The sequence below is a fragment of the Ictidomys tridecemlineatus genome, chromosome 10 (assembly GCF_052094955.1).
Source record: "Ictidomys tridecemlineatus isolate mIctTri1 chromosome 10, mIctTri1.hap1, whole genome shotgun sequence".
Classification (NCBI taxonomy): Eukaryota; Metazoa; Chordata; class Mammalia; order Rodentia; family Sciuridae; genus Ictidomys; species Ictidomys tridecemlineatus.
The window spans coordinates 86,178,490-86,199,501 of NC_135486.1; positions in this window are offsets into that span (position 1 = coordinate 86,178,490).

Consider the following 21,012-nt stretch of genomic DNA (forward strand, 5'->3'; position numbering starts at 1 on the left):
GAATTCAAAGCGTAATATAAATATAAAATGTCAAATTGGCTTTTTTTCTTTTGTTACTGAGATGTGTTCCTACATCTTTTGTACTCTTCTTTTTTTAGTTACTTGATATCTGGATTAACAAAAAATGTACAGTTCAAAAAGTGGTCTTTTAACAAAGATAATCTGCCCTTCTGAGCGTAAGAGTGATAATCAGATGTTCTGGCCATGAGTGTCATAGAATCATTAAAGTTACCTGTGTTAGCTATCCATCACTCAGGCAAAAGACCTGAGATAATCAACTTAAAAGAAGGCAAGTTTTATTGTAGATATTTCAGTCTATCATAAGTTAGTCTCTTGCTTTGGGGCCTAGGGGAGCTCCATACATTGTGGTAAGAACATGTATCAGAGGACGACTGTTCACCTCAGGGCAGCCAGGAAACAGACGGAAAGGGGTCAAGGCCCCCGTATCCCCCTTCAAAGACATGCCCTCAATGACCTAAGTTTTTCTCACTGTGCCCCACCTTCTGAAGGTTCCAACAACTTCCAAAAGCACCACAGTCGAGTAAACAATCCTTTAACCCGTGGACCTTTGGGGACATTCCAGGACTAAAGTACAACAGTACCCTCTATTCCAGTGCTCATAGTCTGTGTGGATCCCAGGGATATGTTTTATCCTTTGACTAAAGCATCTTTCTCAGGGGTTCATTTTGTGTAAAGCCCTGGTCTTGCCCATTTGGCTGGATATCTCACTAAAGATGGTGTGCAATACATTTTTGTGCACGTAATCACATTGGGTTTTCGCAAGAACCCATGATACAGATAGGGCAGGTTATTTGACAATAAATTTTATAATGCTTCTTGGATCTAGGAGAAAGGTGTTTATTTCCTAGAAGTTATGTGTTCTGTTTATCATGCTTCTGTTGATTCATTTTTTTCTTTTTCAGCTGAGAGAGGAACAAGTAGAAAAAGTGGAAGGTTGGTGTTAAAGAAAGATGTTCATGGTTGGAAATTTTTCTAGTTATTGTTTACTTTCTGCAACATTGCTCAGAGATTTCCATCTTCATGTGTATTTTGGATCTCTGAAAAGAAGCTGGGGCATACAGGGCTGCTTGACCACAGTCATTTGCTCACCAAGTATTACACTGTCTAGTGACCTGCCCAACCCCCCATTGGGAAATAACCCTGCCCAGCCTAGAGTCACACCAGATTTCACTCTTTGTACTCTTAGGAATAGAAGTTAGTTACTTGGATACCACTTTGCATAGGTGAAGCTACATTTTAATAAATTGGAATAGATACAGATAAAAATTATATGAATCCAGAGAGAACTGGGCTGTCTGAATCATTGTGTCAATATTAATTGCTAAAACTGTGAAAACTCTTTGTGCTTAATACTTCCTTCCAAAGACCATGTACTTAATGCTTTTTTCTTGTATTGCATTGTGAAGCTAAATTCCTAACAACGTTTCATAATCATAATGTGCCACATCTACCCTGTGGGGGAAAAAAAATCCCCTAGGCTTTACCTTCATGATAGGAGCAAAACTGAAAAACTCTCACCATCTTATTCAACCTTGGTCCAAGTCCTTCAGTGGGGAACCTACTTTCACACTTGCCCTCATAGGCCTTATTCAGTGCAGTGATCCTATAAATGCCCACATCAGATCAGATCACCATGGCCTAGAGTCCTGCAGGCCATGATTCTCTTCCTTCACCTCCTACTGCTTTTCCACTCATTTTGTGCCAGCCACCTGGCCTCAGGCTCTTTCCCCATTCGGGAAGAAGTCTTTGTTGACTAACAGATTTGTTGACTATTTAGTTCTATAATATTCTCCCAAATATAACTCCCTCATCAACTTCAAATCTTTATTAAAAAGTCACCTCAGTACCCTGATTAACCTGCTATAAATTACAAGGCAGGAGCCCTCATTTCCTAGATTGTAGGCTTCCTAAGAAAAAGAGTCAGCACACTTTAACCTCAGGCCAGAGTCAGCCTGTGCCTGTTCTTATAAATAAAGTTTTATTGGTACACAGCCACTCCCACTTACATCTTGTCTGTGGCTGCTTTTGTGCCATTATAGCACAGCTGACTGGTTGTCACAGCCACTGTATGACCCACAAAACCAAAAATAAAAATAAAAAAAATAAATTGACCATCTGGATCTTCACAGAAAAACTGCTGATTATTTTATTAGCTATTAACCCTGTCAAAGCATGGTACCCAGTCTATAGTAAGGACTTCATAAATGGGTGTCTGATTGAATTAAAAACCATTGCTAGTTGAATAATGTCAAGTTAACCTTAAGGAAGAGAGAAGGGGGAAATAATTAGACATCATTTTAGGGCTTTCTACTTGGTGACTGGCTCCAGTTTATCAAAACTAAATTTTCCTTTAGGCAAAAAAAAAAAAATGATCCTGAATATTATTACAGGTGAAAGTTTATTCAACCCTGTAAAGTTCAAACAAACTTTTACCTAATTTTTGGTTTCTCATGTAATGATCCAATCATCCTACACGTGATAACAGCCTTCCTCAAACAACCAGCAATTACTTTGGTAAGGCTGGAACCCAAAGGGCCCTGCCCGCCACTCGATGGCTGTGAGTTTAAGAGGAAGGACCTGTGTCCATGGGAATTAGTTCAAAAACACCTGTGGATCCCTCACCAAAATTCACTTCTCCTGAGTGATGTTCACAGGCAACAGGACTGGAAGTTATAAGTCTCTGTTCTACCTGGATATTCTGTGACCTCTAATTAGGTATGAATCATTCATATGTAAATCTCTCCCTCTATAATATAAAAATCACTCTATATATACTATGTTATAGACACAGTGTATATGTATGGCATGTGCATCCCTATGTTTTACGTACACACATGCACATACATATGATTGATCTTCCTGCCCATCAATAACATTTTTAGGAGACTCTTGTGTTCTTTAGAAAGACCATGTTTTAATAATACTGCATATAAATATGTTAGATATTACCTCCTACCTCATGCTGATTTTGTATATAATAGAATTTGGTAATTTTCTATTACTAAAATTTCCCCTTAGTCTCTATTACTAATGGCATTTATTTACTGAGGGCCTTCCTTATAACAGGCACTTTGTTTTCTTTCATCTTTTTCTCACTTAATGATCATTTGGTAGGAAATTTGACCTCTGAGAAATTAAGGAACTTCCCCAAGGTGCACAGCTATCAAATGGCAGAACAAGGATGGAAAACAAGTTTCCTTCGACTCCCAAGCAAAGGATACCAGTTCCCCTGCCATCAGCTCTTACATTGGAGTTTCTTCTTTTGTTTTATTAACACATTTAAGTCAGTGCATTCTGAAAGTCAGGTTCATGAATGAAGCATTATCTTATCTCTAGAAGGCTGGACTTTTGATTTCTAGTGTCTCTGTTCCCCATGCTTGGTCAGGTGACAGCATCTCCCTGTTGGGTAAAAGGTAACCAAAGCAGATAAGCCTCACTCCTGAGAACAAATTGCTGTTTTCCAATCTCATCCCCAAATGCAGCATTTCCACGATATCCCATTAAGGGAATATTTTGTTCTAAAAGGGATTTCACCCACCCAAAGAGCAATGCTTCCTGAAAAAAGTGAAAAGTAGCTTTGGAGGCTGGGGATACAGCTCAGTTGGTAGAGTGCTTGCCTTGCATGCACAAAGCCTTGGGTTCAATCCCAGCACCAAAAAAAAAAAAAAAGAAAGTCGCTTTGGGTTCCCTTTTCCAGCAATTTGCACCTGGCATGATCAGAACACTTGGACTTTGATTTTAGTGGGCTGAGAGTTGGTGGAGAGACCCCACCTTATCCATCCTGGCATCCTCATAAAAAGTATAGTGCCTAAACATAGTAGATAGCCAGATAATACTGCATGGACGAATGCTCTTTCCACTAGCAATTTCTAAAGTCTTACTGCCATTTACCCCAAGCATTTATACCCATTTCAGAAATGTAGAGCCCACATGTTACAATGGGATGTTGAGAGACTTTCCAGCAAGTCAGGAAATACATCTAATAGGTTTGCAGATGCAAGAATTGGGAGTGAATTAAGGAATCAGGGTCATTTAAAAATGAAGTGTTATCAGAAAAGACCTTGAATTAGAGTCATTCATCACCAGCCACTTAGAAAACATGCCAGTTCCGCTCTGGCTGAGAAACACTGTTCCCGGAGCCTGAGAAGTGTGCCCACCCAACCACACCCACCCCGGAGGGCATCTGACTTTCCAAAATCCCAAGACCAGTCTTGTCTCTTCTTGAAGCAGCTCCTGCTCAGCACACTCTGAAATGGGTGTTTCCTGTGTACATGTGTCCTCTGCAATACCACCTTGTTGCTGCCCCAGTGGGAAGCTGTACCAGTCACTAGAAGCTGGAAGTAGGGAAGAAGCACAATCCATTCATAATTTCTCCAGAGTACCACCCAAAATATGTCTGCCACACCAGGCGACAGTCCCGCTGCTTGTGTGGGCTGCTTGCTATATTTTGATTTTAACAAAGAGCCACTTTAATTATCATGCACAACGCAGCAGCGAGACCAAGGTTTTCCTTAAGGAAGGCTCTGCCTGGAGACTGGGTCTTAGATTCAAGATTGTCTAGCCACTCAGCAGCTCCGGTGTGGTATGGTTTTATTGGCAGTGTTGATTAGGATCAGTAATGGGAGGGATTGCAGTGGAAGGCATTAAAGATGACACTCAATCTAAAAAGAACAGTCTGGAAGTTCACTGTTGAAATGGCAGGTGTGTGAAGGACGCACAGATGAAGAGGCTGGGGTTTGCTGACTGGAAGAAGCTGCCAAGGGAGGCATCCTTGTTCAATCCGGGTACCAGCTTTGGCTCTCCTTGGTCACAAGTCTTCCACCTGGGGCACTGTTCTGGATTGAATAGTGCCCCCCAATGAAAGTTTCAAGTTCATCTTTAACTTCTGAATATGACCTTATTTTTAAACGGTCTTGGCTGATGTGCTGGTTAAGTTAAAATGAGTTCGTATTGGGTGGACCCTAAATATAATGATTTATGTCCTTATAAGAGGACTGTGATGACCCAAGAGCCAGGCAGCCGTGTGGCGATGAGACTAGACTCATGCATCTGGAAGCCCGGGGATAATGATCACCAGCTACATCAGAAATTGGAAAGGCCAGGAAAGCTCTCTCCATAGAGCCTTGGGAGGGAACAGGGTCTTGCTGAGGCTTAGATCATGTATTTCCTTCCTCCAAAGCTACGAGAGAATAAGGTTCTGCTGATTAAGCCACCGCATCGGAGGTGCTTTGTCACAATGCCCCTAGGAAATCCATACAGCACCTAAGATCAGCCCCAAGCAGACCACATAACATAACGTGTGGCCAGCCGCCATTGACCCTATGGTGAAAACCCGAGGGTCAGAGCAAACCAGAGGTGTCTGCAGCTCCCGTTCCATCATTGGTGTGCCCAGAGCTGTGTGTGACCAGCTTCCTCGGATCCAGCCTGCGAGCCAGGAGGGCCTTAGAGGGATGCCCTATCCCATTCCTAGTGTGGTCACAGCTCTCCAATTAATAGGAATCAAACAATCCCTAAACAGGAATCAGGCACTGCTATTGCTACAGCAAAGTCGAAGAATGGAATGGCATCTTCTGAGGAAAGACAGGCTTTTTGGTTATGTCATTAAAGAATTTTCATTTTGGTGGCTGGGATTGTGGCTCAGGGATAGAGCGCTCACCTAGCACATGAGAGGTCCTGGGTTCGATCCTCAGCATCACATAAAAATAAGTAAAAGATATTGTGTTCAGTTACATCCAAAAAATAAATATTCAAAAAAGAATTTTCATTTTTTTATAGGTCTAGGGTGACCCTCTGCATTTATGTCTATTTTCTGATCTGGAGCTACAAAGACAAAATTAATCAATACAAATAGTTTCTTTTTTTAATCCTGAGCTGGCTAAATTATATATTTTAAAAATCATTTTTGTTGGTGTATGATAGTTATGCCTACTGATGGAATTTGTAATTATACATTTGTACATGCACACAACAATATAATTTGGCCAATTATATCATTTTTGTTGCCTAGGAAAGATATGATTTATAAAGTTATAAATAGAATGGAAAGCTCTCATCTAGTTGCCCCCTGAAAAACTTTTATGACAGATTTGTAATAATAGGTGTGATTCACTGATTCATTCATCAAAAGGATATTTGTTAAATATGTGTTAAATGTGCTTATGTTCATAGATTATCTCACATAAGCGATGTAGCAGGGGTAACCCCGAGGAGTCCAAAGTGGGACTTACTGTTCACTGTGTACCCTTTTTAAAAAAAACCACCTACATGTATGAAATGTTTAGAATAAATAACTAAATACAACTTTAATTTCTTAAATGCTAATGATTTCTCTAAAGCGATTTTTAAATGGATGTTTATTGAGCACTTATTACAGAAAGACGCTATCCTAATTACAGAGCAGACAGTTTTAAATGAAGCAGGCACCATCATGGCCCTGGTAGAGTGCAAAGCCTAGTCTAGTGGAGGAAACCACCCGTAAACGAATAGTCACACAGATAATCGTGTAGGTACGCATTTGGTAATCCTTTGAAAGGGAAGAACTTGGTTCTATAAGACAGAGTAATAAGAGGGACCACATGAGGCTGGGACATCCCTGAAAATCTCTGAGATAATAATGTTTCATCTGAAGGAAGGTGGAAGTTACCAGACAGGAAGAAAAGAGGATCGACCTAAAGCCCTTGAACCAAATAAGGGCTTGGTACTTCCTCCAGCACTGACCTTTCAGTCAACAGAAATTCACCCAGTGCCAGCCATGAACAAGCACAGGCTTCCTCAGCCACATTGCGGAGTTCAAATTTTATTACACAGCCAAAGGGGATCCACTGAAGGATTAAAGCACAGGATGCTTTAATGATTCCAGTTCTTGTGTAGATATGTCAAGGGCCACTTTGGAGAGTTGGATCAGAGATGTGTCAGTTGGCCTTGCAAAGAAGCACCAGAATGGTGAGCTTTCTCAGGCCACGCGGCTGTGTGTCGACCGAGGCCCGCCCTTCCAATGCTTATTGAACCACCTGAGGTGGCCATGGGGCGGCCATCTTGGCCATCTTGCTCCACAGCTGTGGTGGGCCCTCATTGAAGAAGTCTACGGGAAACTGAGAACTGGGAAGGTGTCACTTAATCTTATTTTTGATACTAAGTTAAAATAAATAAATTTTCTCTTGAGTTTCACCATGAAGAACAATTGGCACAAGTTATGTTCACCATTGCATCAATACATAGCAAAATGTCATAAAATCAGGGCTGTCCAATGATACCAAAGTGAGACACCAAATCGTCACACTGACTCAGTCAATGACATTTCTTTTACAGTTTTTATTGTGTCACTTTCCTCTTCAAGGGCACCCATCCAGCCCTCCCAGAGGCTCATTGATTTATTTTCCTTATGATTGAACAGAGATCACCAACGTTATAAAGTAGAGATCATATGTATGCAATTATAAAAGAGTTCTTACCACATTTACATTTTTCACATTTTCCCAAGAAATGCTTCCTTGCATATAGTTAGCAACTTATGCCGTTATATATATGGAGACGAATAGATAGATATGTTTCCTCCTCAGCTGATTTAGTTTAATCAAACCTTTGGGAAATAAAATGCTTCCATCATCTTGTCCACATTCACTTTTTTTTCTTAAACAACGCTCATAACATGAAAAACAGGTGTCAGAGAACCTTGAAGGATCCACTCAGCAAATAAATGACAAGATGGAACCAAGACTCTGGACACCGAGGCATAAATCATGGATCATTTGTATAAAATACCAAGCACACCACCATGATTCATTCTAATGTGGTCCACCCTTGGAATTTCATAGACTCACCAGGATACCTGCCTCTCGGGCTCCTTATCGAAAAAGTGGGGAAATAGCATCTGCATCTTTTTTCTCTTTTATGAGAAGTTCAGTGATTTTGGAGATCTAGAGGAATGATTAGAATTTCCAAAGCTGAGTGTCATTGGCTCAAGAACATGGTATAATGCTTATTTTACCATTGTGCAAAACACTCAGCCCCACCAGTAGGCCTGGTGGAAACCCCTGGGATGAAACCACATTGACTGGAGGCCCACAGGATGGGATCCCTGGTACTTGGAATGAATGCGCTGTGACAAGATGCGTATTTGGATAATATCATGGGTTTATTAGAGGGGACAGGCATACAACCTAAAAAAAGCAGAGTCGACTCCCTTCATTAGTTATTTGAGAAAAACAGAGTAAGAGCTCATCCAAAGATAAGCATTCTTTTGCTCAAAAAATCTTGAGAAAGGTCAGATAAAATAAAGGTCCAGGGAATGGAAGTGATCATTTTCTACACCATTTTTTTTTTTTTTTTTGGTGCCAGGAATTGAGCCCAGGGGTTCCTAACCACTGAGCCATATCCCCAGACCTTTTTAGTGTTTCACTGAGAGACAGGGTCTTGCTAAGTTGCTTAGGGCCTTGCTAAGTTTCTGAGGCTGGCTTTGAACTCGATATCCTCCTGCCTCAGCCTCCCAAGCCGCTGGGATTACAGGCATGCATCACCACATTCAACAGTTTGAATGAGTTGAAGAGTTTTCAACACCTTTTAAGGACTGAAGCAGAGAATGACAATTGATTTAAAAATCCATCTGGATCCACTCAACAGAGATAACCACCAGCTGGGCCAGACTGTGCATTTGAGACTAGATCTCCCTCCCAAACTGACAATGAGGCAGAAGAAAGAGGGAGGGAGGCTGTCTCTCCTTTCACCTGGTCTCTAAAATTTGTATGTCATTTTCCCCCAATTTCAATCACCCAGCGTAGGTTAGCCCTGCTAAGCCGCAGGTTTGCACAGTTCTGTTAACTGCTGCTTTTCGTTCTCCCAGGATGGGTTGAACATTAAACTTAGCTGCAAGGCACAGAGGCACCTGGTCCCTCTTCCTCTCTGCTCTCTCTTCCAGCCATCAGCAACTCCAGTCTCCTTCAAGTGCAAAGCAGCAATCCCTAAGCAAGGAGGAGCTTGAATACAGAAAAAATAAAGAGTGTCCAGAGGATGTTCCAGGTAAAGGCCTTGCTTCATGGACCCCAAAAGCCTAGGATTACTAGAACAAGGGGAAAAGCCAGGGCAGTAGAGATTGTCATGAAGAATTTGCATATCAGTAATCTGGTTATGCCATGTGACTACCTCTTTAACATCCGGAACCGTGGGATTCCCATTTCCCTTCAGTGTTCTTTGAACTAAGAGTTAATAAGACTTAAGTCTCCTTCACACCTCTGCTTCCGGCATGCAAATTAGGTTAATGTCACTTTGGATTCCAGCCCTATCAACTGAAATCCTCCTCTGAAGGGATGCACGGTACTTTACAAGGACAAGGTCAACCCTCCTCCTTCCAGGAATGTATGGCAAAGCCGTGGACTTCCACCCTGTTTGCAACAGAAAAGTTTAAAATGGTGGAAGTTTCTAGAACGGTGTTGTCCACCATAATTTGATGCTGAGGTCTGTGTGTGGTGCCACTAGTTGTTAAGCGCCTGTAGAGGCTCTGGCTACATTCCACTACTTAAAAAGGTGCCCAGGGAGCGTGCTCTGAAACCTGCGGAGGGACAAAAGGGTTCTGTACTGGAGGGAGGAGTTCACATTTCCCAAGAGTCTGTTACAGATGAGAATCCATTGCTGTGTTTCAAAGGCTGTGTGTCTTGAAACATTTTAATGTCCTCCCTCGGTTGGAATCTTCTGTGTCCAAAATAACAAATGGTCCCGTATTTTTCCCCCTCTGAACCTCAGGACACTAGGCTTTTTGAAGTGGATGGAAATTGGTGTGGAAATCATGAGGGAGGTCCAGGGAAGAATAAAATCAGCCATTCAAAGCTACCAGCAACCCCGGGACCCCCTCGCAATTGCTATTTCCATGTCACAGTTTTTTTTTTTTTTTTTTCATTTTAAAGCATTCTGAGATATTTTCATGGTGTTGTGGCTAACCATTTTTAGTCAGTTAAAAAAAATGCCTTTATCACCTCCCACCAGGAAACTCATGGAACACACTGTCGGAGATGCTGAAACTTTTTTTTTTTTTTTCATTTTTCTCCTTAAAAAAATATTAATGGTAAGCGTTGAAAAAGAAAGTACAAGCATTTAATTTGGTTTTCAGACAGCTTAGTTTGAAATTAAGAATTGTACACCTGACCGTGAACAAAGCATCTGTAAGTGATCACAATGAACCAACCTGATCGTTTTTTTTTTTTTTTTTTATTAAACGGCGGGGCGGGTGCCAAGTTCTCTCTCCCACTGAGTGGGCACAGAGAAAGTGACATTATGCATGGGTGCAAAAGGCTCTGGGTGACAAAATTAAAAAGCTCTGGCTCTCAAACGGAAGGATGAGATAAAGAGCCGAAGAGAGAGGTAGACAGGGGTAAATGAGGAGCCGAGGCCAGACAGCTTCTCAGCTTGGAAAAAGCAAGAAGCCTGCAATCCTGCTGGTGAGCAGGAGGGACGCGCCCTATTTTGTCCCCTCTCAGCTCCCATCTCTTTCCAGAAGGAAATTCAGGACTCTCTTCCATCCAGCTTCCTTCCAAACCAAGGACACAGTACATGTGGCCCTAGGAAAGAAGGACAGGTCATTCAGATGGTCTGGTGTTTCCCTGAAGCAGCTGAGAGTTCTCACTCAACTTTGAACAGCTTATACAACCCTCCTGTGTCCCAGGAAACCTGGAAGCTGATAAAGAGTATTTTTTCTTCTCCATGCACTACATAAACCATGGCCCACTTCCAGACAGTGTCTGAGAGAAGGAAAAGAGAGTGACAATATAAGAACACACTCACAGGCTCCTGGTCCTGGTATTGTCCCCCATGGTGGGAAGAAATGCAAATGAACACAAAGAATTTGTTTTTCTTTCTTTTTTTTAAAGAGAGAGATAGAGAATTTTTTAATATTTATTTTTCAGTTTTCGGTGGACACAACATCTTTAGTTTATTTTTATGTGGTGCTGAGGATCGAACCCAGCGCCCCGTGCATGCCAGGCGAGCACACTACCGCTTGAGCCACATCCCCAGCCCCTGTTTGTCTTTTTCTTAAAAAGAGCAAAGAAATAAATGAAATGAAAGAGAAAAAAAAAAAACTAAGGAAAACAAAACCAGAGGAAGACAACATAATTCCCTTTAGAAACAACTCAGGATATGCAAAGTTCCAACAACAGCTTTCACCTCCATGTAGATCATGAATCTGCCCATAGACTAAGAGAAAAGGAATCTGCTACCTAGAAGTGTGACCTAGTACACTGAACACTTGGCCAAGTTTCTACCTCTAGAAAGTTCCATTTAAAAGCTAATAAATAATGATTCCTGACCAGTGGTGAGTAGTGGAAAGGAAGAACTGATTTGATACATTAAAGTCCTAACCATGTCCCCACAAATTCATATGATGACAACCAGCACCTCATCATGTGACCTTATTTGGAAATGGGATCACTGCAAATGAGATCGTACTGTTATAGGGTGGAATGCAGTCTAAAATGACTGCTGTCCTTATTTTAAAAAATATCATTGAGGAGAGAGGTGCACATGGATGGAAGATGAGCTAAAGAGACACATGGAGCAGATGGCCATCCTATAAGCCAAAGAAAGAGGATGGAACAGACCCTTTATCCATAGCCCAAAGAAAGAACCACCCCTGCCATCTTATTTATGCCTTACTTCTTTTAATCTTTTAAAATCTTTTAATCTTCTTTTAATCTTTTAATCTTCCTCAGGTTTTGTTTTCCGCCTTCTATACCACGTTGTGCAATCTTTAGTTGCATCAGGATGTGATGGCGGGAGCGGTGGCAGCCATCTATCTCCACGAGTGGGGACAAGACTGAAGACTGAAGTCAACCTCCTGAGCTATCAGGGTTGAAAGGAAAATTTGAGGTCCCTCATAATGAAACTGAGCCACTTAATTAACCAAGTCTAGAAGCCTCCATCTTGAGACCTCTTTTTAACAATGTGAGATAATACCTCTCAGTGAGCTATATCTTATTGCGATTTTTGTTACTTTCAATTTAGAACATATTAACTGATCCATTCCCCCCCCCCCCCGGACACACTTTTTTTTTTTTTTTTAACCAGCTTCCTTGGAAGGTAAGAGTTACGTGCTTTCTTATCTGCACACTTGTAGATCCGATCACAGGGACCAACATCTGGAGGTAAAACTCAGTCAGTGTTTGTTGAATAAGCAAATAGGTGAATTTCTCCTCAAACAGATTATCAGTGGCATTTAACAGATGGAGAGATGAAAAACATGAATTGGACTTGTTTGTTGGAGATCATGCAGTGATTCAGGGGTGTGAAGGGGCCCCCTGACTACCTCATTGTCACACTGCACCGCCTTCGGCACCATGTTGTCTAATTATGGAACCCTCTCTGTGATATTCTCTCCTTCATCTTCGCTCCTCATTCTTCTCCCCAGTACTTTCAACCCGTGTGTGATGTGTGTGTGTGTATTCGTGCACTGCGTGGAGTTACTTCCTCTGCTTGTAAACACTGTACCTACGTGTATGAGGAAGAGTCTTGAAGCCAGGACCACATCTGAGCTGTTACCACTGTGCAGTGCCTGATAGAGCCTGAGTTTAATTTGGCAATAAATAAGTCCCTCTGAATGAGGATGATATCTGAAAATATAAAATTAACTCCACAGAGAAATAATCTTCTCTTCTCAGCCCAGAGCCTACAGCCTCTTCACAAGGGAATGGCTGAAGGGGAAACTAATAGGATGGCAAGCATTTCCATCCCTGTGGTCGGAACCACATTTTATCAGTTTGTGAGGCCAAGTCCTTTGTCCTTCGTTCCAGTTTGGCTGTGAAGAAGAGATTCTCAGACATCCGCAAAATCAGTGTCACTGTCTCGAGGTCCTATTTACCTGGCTGGGACTGGCCAACAGGGAAGGCTTACCTTGAAACTTTGGTCTTCATTTCCAGTCGCCCAGAGCTCATGTCTAAGGAGGTGACTCAAATTCAACGCGTTTATGAAAAAAAAACTCATGATCACAAAAGTCAGCTTCCTTTCTTGACTTTCCCAAATCTTGTCAACTTTCTTCCCACCTGTGAGGTCACCAAGGGTCAAAACCTTTATTGTCGACCCAGGTTTCATATAGAGCGGTGTGTTAATCAGCTTTTGCTTTGCTGTGACCAAAGGACCCAACCAGCACAATTACAGAGGAGGAAGAATTTATTTGAGGGCTCACAGTTTCAGAGGCCTCAATCCATAGAAGACCGGCTCCATTCATCTGGGCTCGAGGGGGGGGGGGCTGAACATTCATGGTGGGAGAGGGTGGCAGCGGGAAGCAGCTCAGATGGTGATCGAGAAGCACAGAGACTCCATCCAGTTCCAGAGACAAAATAGACATCCCACAGCCACGCCCCCAATGAACCACTTCCTCCAGCCACACCCACCCTCCTCCAGCCAATGCTCAGTTAATCCTATCAGGGATTAGATTTAGGCTAAGACCCAATCATTTCTCCTCCGAAACTTCTTGTGTTGTCTCACACGTAAGCTTTTGGGGGATACCTCACATCCAAACCATAACAAGCAGAATCCTGTCCTGTTCCCTATATGATGCATGCATTCCATCGCCAGTGTTTTCTGTTCCCATTATTCCCCACCCACCTTGTTTCCTTGAATCCATTGTGTCCCCCATGAACTCTATCCTTGCATGCAAAACAGTCGCCCTCAAACATTATTTCATTATGATGGCCAGTCTGTTTACCAGTTATAACAAAGTTCCATAGATCAAGTAGTTTATAAACAACAGAAATTTATTTCCCACACAGTTCTAGAGGCTGGCAATAAGATTTTTGTTGTTATTATTATTATTATTATTATTACAGCTGAGTGGGGGGTGACAGAGGGGCATGTCACTGGCTTCTGGGTTTTGAGGCCAAGGGTGTGACTACACACTCTACAATGACAAGGGGGCATGTGACGACAATGAATTATCTATCCCAAAATGTCAAAAGTGCCAAGATTAAGAAAACCTAACCTAGAATGGGTGTGCATGCCTATAATCCCAAATACTTGGGAGGCGGAGGCAGGAGGATCACAAGTTTGAGGCCCATCTCTGTGATTTCGATAGAGGGGTATCAAAATTTTTTTAAAAAGTGGGGGGCATGTAGCTCCGTGGTAGAGCATTTGCCAAGGGTGCTCTGGCCCTGGGTTCCATCCCCAGATGCCAAAAACAAAACAAAGAAGATAACAAGCAAATAAAGCCTTTTAAAAATGGGAACAAGGGCCAGGAGACCTCTGAGCTGCTCCAAGTTCTTCTGAGCCACTTTGGTGGCGTTCCTGAATGCTGATGCATCTTCCTGGGTCCAGTAAGGCATGGGGGGACCCCAGTCCAAGAGCCTTCTAAATCCTTGCATTTCTCCTGATGGTTTTTTCCTTATGACTTCTGTTAACCTGTAGGACACACGTTCAGCCTTCAGATGGTGTGCATGGGACGTTCTCTGAGGCTGCTTGTGTGTACTTCTTTGTGCAGCTCCTGACCTCCACCTAGAAGGGCAAGCAGGGAGACTCTTGCTGATACTCCCCAGGACACCTTCTCTACTGAGAAAACTCACTCCTGCTTTCTCCTTGTTGGTCCTGAATGATCATGTTCCCAAATATTCCCAATCCATTCCACACACAAAAATATGCCTGTGTTATCCAGAAAACCAAAACACTGGGTTTTGTTGGGTCCGGCCAAGGTTTCAGGTTGTAAACGTGTTGTTTTCCCTAATGAGGTAAAGAAGCATCCGACCCTTTCAGTCTAACCTATTTGGAATGGCCAACAGAGCCCAATTCCAGAGAGGACCTTTCCCTAAGGACTTACATAACTTTATTTTGATTTAATAATACAAAATTTTAAACTTGAAAAAGATCCAGAGACATGAAAAATTGTGCTCTATTTGTATAATATGAATTGGATTGCATTCTGCTGTCATATATAAAAAAATGAGAAGAAATAAAAAAGAAAAAGATTTCATAATATAAAATGTGTTATATAATTTATAATGCAATATGAAATATATAACATAATATAAATATATATTTTATAGTATGTTTATATATAAATATATAAACATACTATAAAATATACTTAAAATAAAATATACTTATTACATTATAAAGTCATAATTATGAGAGAATTATAAATGAATAGGAGGTTAATATTTAATATTATATGACTTTTTACTTTATATTTTAGAATATTTTATCTCATAAATATATTTATATATTTTATATCTTGTAACTATATTTATATATTTTATATATTATAAAATTAATACATGTTTATTATGGAAAATTTTTTAAATATAAAATGTATGTATAGCACCAAATTAAAAATAAATCTTAGTCCCACCATCCAGAGAACACCACTGTTAACATTTTGATCTTTTCAGTTTTAAAAATGGATCTACATATCTAGTAGCATTAAAAATGAAATACTAAAAAAATTTTAAGAACACTGTAAATTCACTTTGCTTTTATGGAAGACACTCATACCCATTTTCATTGCAGACATCTGGCTACATAACCTGATAAAAACTATCCTCCCTCCTGGATAACCCTCAATCTCTCATAGATCTCATGGACAGTTTTCTACAGACAAACTCCTATTAACAGCATATGCATTTTTCTGGTCTTTTTCTATGTACAAACCAATATATCATTATTATTATTGTTGTTGTTGTTGTTGTTATTTTGGTACCAGGGATTGAACCCAGGGGCACTTAACCACAAAGCCACATTCCCAGCCCTTTTTAAAAATATTTTATTAGAGAGAGGGTTTTGCTGAGTTGCTTAGGGCCTCACTAAGTTGCTGACGTTGGCTTTGAACTTTCAATCTTCCTATCTCAGCCACCAGTGTTTCTAGGATTACAAGCCTGGGCCACTGCAACCCCAGCTTCACATATCTTTTAATTTTTATGACAGAGTAACAAGCGGTTATGCATCTTATGTTCCCAGTTGATATCCGGGGTGACCTCTTCCACCATGTATCTAGCTTTTTGGTTCCAACCCCCACTGTGGTACCACTGAAGAAACATAGTAAAACCTTTCTAACCAGCTATTCCGCTAAAGTCGATTTCATTTTCTCTCCCATAAGCTTTTTGCAAAGAATGAAACTTTTGCAAGTTTTACTGTAAGATAAATCATAGAAGTGGAAATACCAAGTTAAAAAAATGAACAATAAGGCTGGGCTTGTAGCTCAGTGGAAGAGCATTTGCCTAGCATGTGTGAGGCACTGGGTTTGATTCTCAGCACCACATGTAAATAAATAAAATTAAGGTCCACTGACAACTGAAACCAAATTTTTTTTTAATGAATGATATAAATTTTGTCAGATGACACTTTTGTGCCCTTCAAAATATTTTCTGATTGGCTCTTTAAAAAATGAATTTATTACCATGAATTTGGCTGAAAATTGGCAGTTTTAGTAGAGGATTAATATACACAACTTCTGGTTTAGTTTTAGTATCTTTGTAGGATATTGTTAGGTCAAAATTATATACCAGATTGACTTTTAGATTAGGATTGAGTCTAGTCTTATCTTTGTGCAAAATCTCTCTCCCATTGAACTTGATCTTTGAATAGGTAGCCTCAGGGCTTCCGAGTCAGAGAGGTTACATTTGACTGCTACCTCTTCATTATAAACTGTATGTCCTTGGGGAAGCTGCATAATTTTTGAGTCTTTGTTTTCCTTTCTGCTGGAGATAATAATAATAAGGATACTTTGTAGAAACACTGGGAGGGAGAAATTGAAACTCTTTTCTACAGCATCTTGCATACAGTGGGCATTTGTTGGTCGTGTTTCCTTGAAAGGAGAAATACACACAGGTGTAGCAAAAATGAAGCCTAGTATTGAATATTCTCCAAGAAGAGATGCCAGGAGGTACATACCAGACCAAAACACATCTTCCACTTTAGGCAGGGACTTGGCATTGGTTGCCTTGAAGAATTCCAATATATCCTTATTGTTTGGCTTCCCTCCCATCTGCACATCATAGCAAACTGGAAAGTGAGATTTCTGGATTCTCTACACTGCAACCAGATGTATCATGAGACCAAAAGGGACCTTCCCCCAACCATTGATTGACACAGATATAAATGACATCTTTAGGGTAAATCAGACATGAATGTTCTGCAAGGGTTAAGACAGAAAAGAATTGTCATTTTGGGTAAAGTAAGGTCTATTTACTTCTATCTATCTATCTATCTGTCTATCTTCTATCAATCATCTATCATCTAATGCTATATCCAGTGCTCTTCATAGTTACACAAAAAGTCTTGCTCCTGTGGGTACACCAGAGCTCAAGTATATCATGCAAATGTAATGGCATGAAATTCCACAAAAGAATGAGTGACAGTAATTGGAAGCAATTCTAATAGAAAGGATATGGAAAAGTTGCTTTTTATTATGATTTTATTCTCTTCTTTTTATAATATAAATGATCATTTGCAACACAGGTATACTTTGACAGTAGTCCAACACTTTAAAAATAGTCCCATGAACCAGTTATAAACTGTGGTCATCAATTTTTTGGTGATTATATACTGATTAAGGAAATTATTCATCTCCTATATTTTTCATCTTAGATATTTTTCAAATGTCACTTAAGCCTCTTAAGCTTAAAAAACTTAGCCATCAGCCAGCACGCACGGTAAAATGTAAAACTGATGGCACAAATATTATGAATAGTACCTCTTAGGACAAAAATTTGATTTGTTTGAAGGCAGATGACATTATAAAGAATAGTCAGGATGTCAGTAGAGGGACTTGGTGTGCGAATTGATTTACTTAGCATCTTTGTCACTTTATAGATTGAGATTTGATTGATGGTAACATTAATATAGAAAGTATGTTAATATTCAAACAGGCTTTAAGATTCCCTACTAGCAAATTCCCCCTCCTCAAATTGCTATAATTTGGAATAAAGTACCCTAAGGATACCATGCTTCTTACACTTCCTAACCGCTTGATGTAAGAATTCTTTTTTAAAAAATCAGTTTTATTGAGGTGTTCTACATATACAATAAGGTGCAACCATTTTAAATATACGTTCTTACAAATTTATACACCCACAAGTAACTTTACAGAGTATAGAGCATTTTATCACCCCAAAAGTTCTCTTGCGCCTTCTTAGTCCTATCCCCCTTTCTCTCAGCCCAAAGCAATTGTTGAAACTATTTTTCTGTCACTATAAATTGGATTTGTCCTTTCTAGGATTTTATATCAATTGAATCTTACAGAATGTAGTATTTTTGTGTCTGGCTTCTTTCACTCTGTATAATGATTTGAAATTCACTTACATCCTGCATATAACAGTAGTTCATTCTTTTTTTTATTCATTCCCTCCTTTATTTCTTCCTTTGTCTTATTAATATTCTCTATGGTCAATATTTTAATTGGTGATTCACATTTGTTCCCAATTCTTGGCTATTATAAATCAAATTGCTTTATATGTTCATGAATGTGCCTTTGTGTGGACACCTGTTTTTACTTCTCTAAGGTACACACCTAAGAGACGTATGGTAGGGCACGTGGTAACAGTTTATTTAATTTTATTAAAAAAACTACCAAACTGTTTTCAAAAAGGGTTGAACAGTTTCCTCTCTGCGTGAGCAGAGTATGAGAACCAGTCATTCCATCTATTTGGCAACACTCGGTATTGCCAGTCTTTAATTTTGGCCATTATAATGGTTGTTTAGTGCTACCTAATTACAGGTGGTAACTGATGATGTTGAACATTTTTTCATTTCTTCATTGTTCACACATTCACCTTCTCTTGTGAAGTTTCTGTTTCTATCTTGGCTCATTTGGGGGGAGGTACGGGGGATTGAGCCCAGGGGTGCTTGCCACTGAGCTGCATCTCTAGACCTTTCTACTTTTGATTTTGACATAGGGTCTCACTAAGTTACTGAGGTTGGCCTCAAACTTGATATCCTCCTGTCTCAGCCTCCCAGTCATGGGGATTACAGGCATGTGTCTGGCTCCAGCTCGTTTTTAAAGATTGGGTTGTTTCTTGAGTTGTAAGTGTTCTTTATATATTCTAGACATAGTCCTTTGTCAGATACGTACATTGCAAATATCTTCTTTAGTCTGTGCTTTGCTGTTTCATTTTTTTTTCTTAAAGTTGTCATTGGAGGGCCAGTGAATTTTGATGAAAAGGGACTTTTAAGTACTGTAATCTTTGTCTCCTCCACAGCGCTGAACTTTGAACAGAGCTTTTTGAACACAAAAGTAGGTCCTCAGTGAATCTTCATTTACTGACAAACTGGAAAAGGCAGAACATTAGCCCTGAGAATTCTATTTTAAATGTTGACCTTCTGGCTTCCATTAAGTCAATTATGCAAATTTTTAAAAGCAGTCCCATGAGGTAGAAAAAAATATTAGAAAAAAAACACAATGCTGCTCCCATTTCATAGGAAAATAATCTGAGGTATGAAAAACTGAAGTCCATGACCTGAGGTGATAAAAATGGTTGAAGCAGAGCAAGAAGTGCAGAGAAACTAATTGGTCACAGTGATGGGTCTAATCCAAGCCCTTTGGGGTCCCTGCTTGGTGCCCAAACGCATTGAGCTAAATAATTGCAACAAGGCAGGACCTGAAGGGATTAATGCAGGTCGACTGCTATCGATTCCTCCCATTTTATTTTAGTTATTTTCTTTTTCCACCCTCCTTCTCTTCCTTATTTTTCTGCTTTCAGCTTCAATATGAACTTCATTCAGAGGTGCCTCGTTTGTTAATTCTGCCTCCTCCTCTGTCTTAAATGAGGAAGTCTTCTTCTTTCGTGAGTAATCAAAGCTTGATTTTCACGTTGTACAGGAAAATACACATTTGCTTATGTCCATCTCCTCTCCTGATGGTGACAGGGACCCAAAGCAAAAAGCCAGAATTCAGTTCAGTGCTGCCAGGGGCAGGGAGGGTGGAAGAGGAGATGGCATAGATAGATGTATCTGGAAGAACTGAAAGTGTTCACCTCATCTCAGGCGAAGCCCCTAAAATGTTTTGGATTTTTTTTGTTTTAATTTTAAATTCATCTACTAGCAATGATCATTTTTTTATTTACTAAGCTTCTGCAAAACACCAGCCACCTCAGTAGGTTTTAATGTAGTGACCATTTCATAACACAAATCGTACCTCCCTGCTTCAAACTCCTAAATCCTTCAGGCATCCCTGCAAGATGCTATAGAATTGGGATCTTTCTGTCCTCATCTAGCTCCTCACTCCATCATGTTCCCTGCTAAGTTTGCTGATGGTTTCCTTCTGATTTCACACTAAACCCCTCCTACTCCAGGTTCTTCCCAGGACTCCCCCACCCCAGCCAGAAACATTCTTCCTCCTGCCCGGTGGGCCCCTCCCCCAGCCACCCCCTTCTCCTTCATAATAGCATAATAAACACGTTTTTTAACCAGGAAAAAGTATGCACACATGCTTGAAATAAACGACTCAAGCAATGGAAGAATTCAAAATAGAGTTTAAAAACAATCCACCGCTAAGAAATAACTCTCGCTCCCATTTAACATTATTGCAAACCTTGTTTATATATACACACGTGTAAAATATGTGCATATTTTAAATATATATAAACATTATAAAATACATATGTATTTTATGTATATCTAGAACTACATTTCCATATACACAGATATGCATGTTATATATAAATGTAGATACATGTACATTTATACGTATTTGTGTAATGTATATTATATATAATACACAGATACATACATACATGTATAAATGTGTATGTGTCTATATTTTTATGTATGTATTTTCTACATGAAAGGTAAGTAGGGTCGATTCTCAAAACTACTAAAATGGAGTTAGATTACATGTAGTATATAAGTGTTTTGCATTCCTTTCAATTTGTAAAAACGCAGACTGAATGAAGACAAAGTGAACCTGAACTTCAGATGTTTCTTCACCATAAATATTATTACTTTCTAGAAAAATCCAGTTAAAGCTAATAAAAACACAAAATACTAACAGACATAGTCTGTCTTTTCACATCTAAATGGAGCTATATT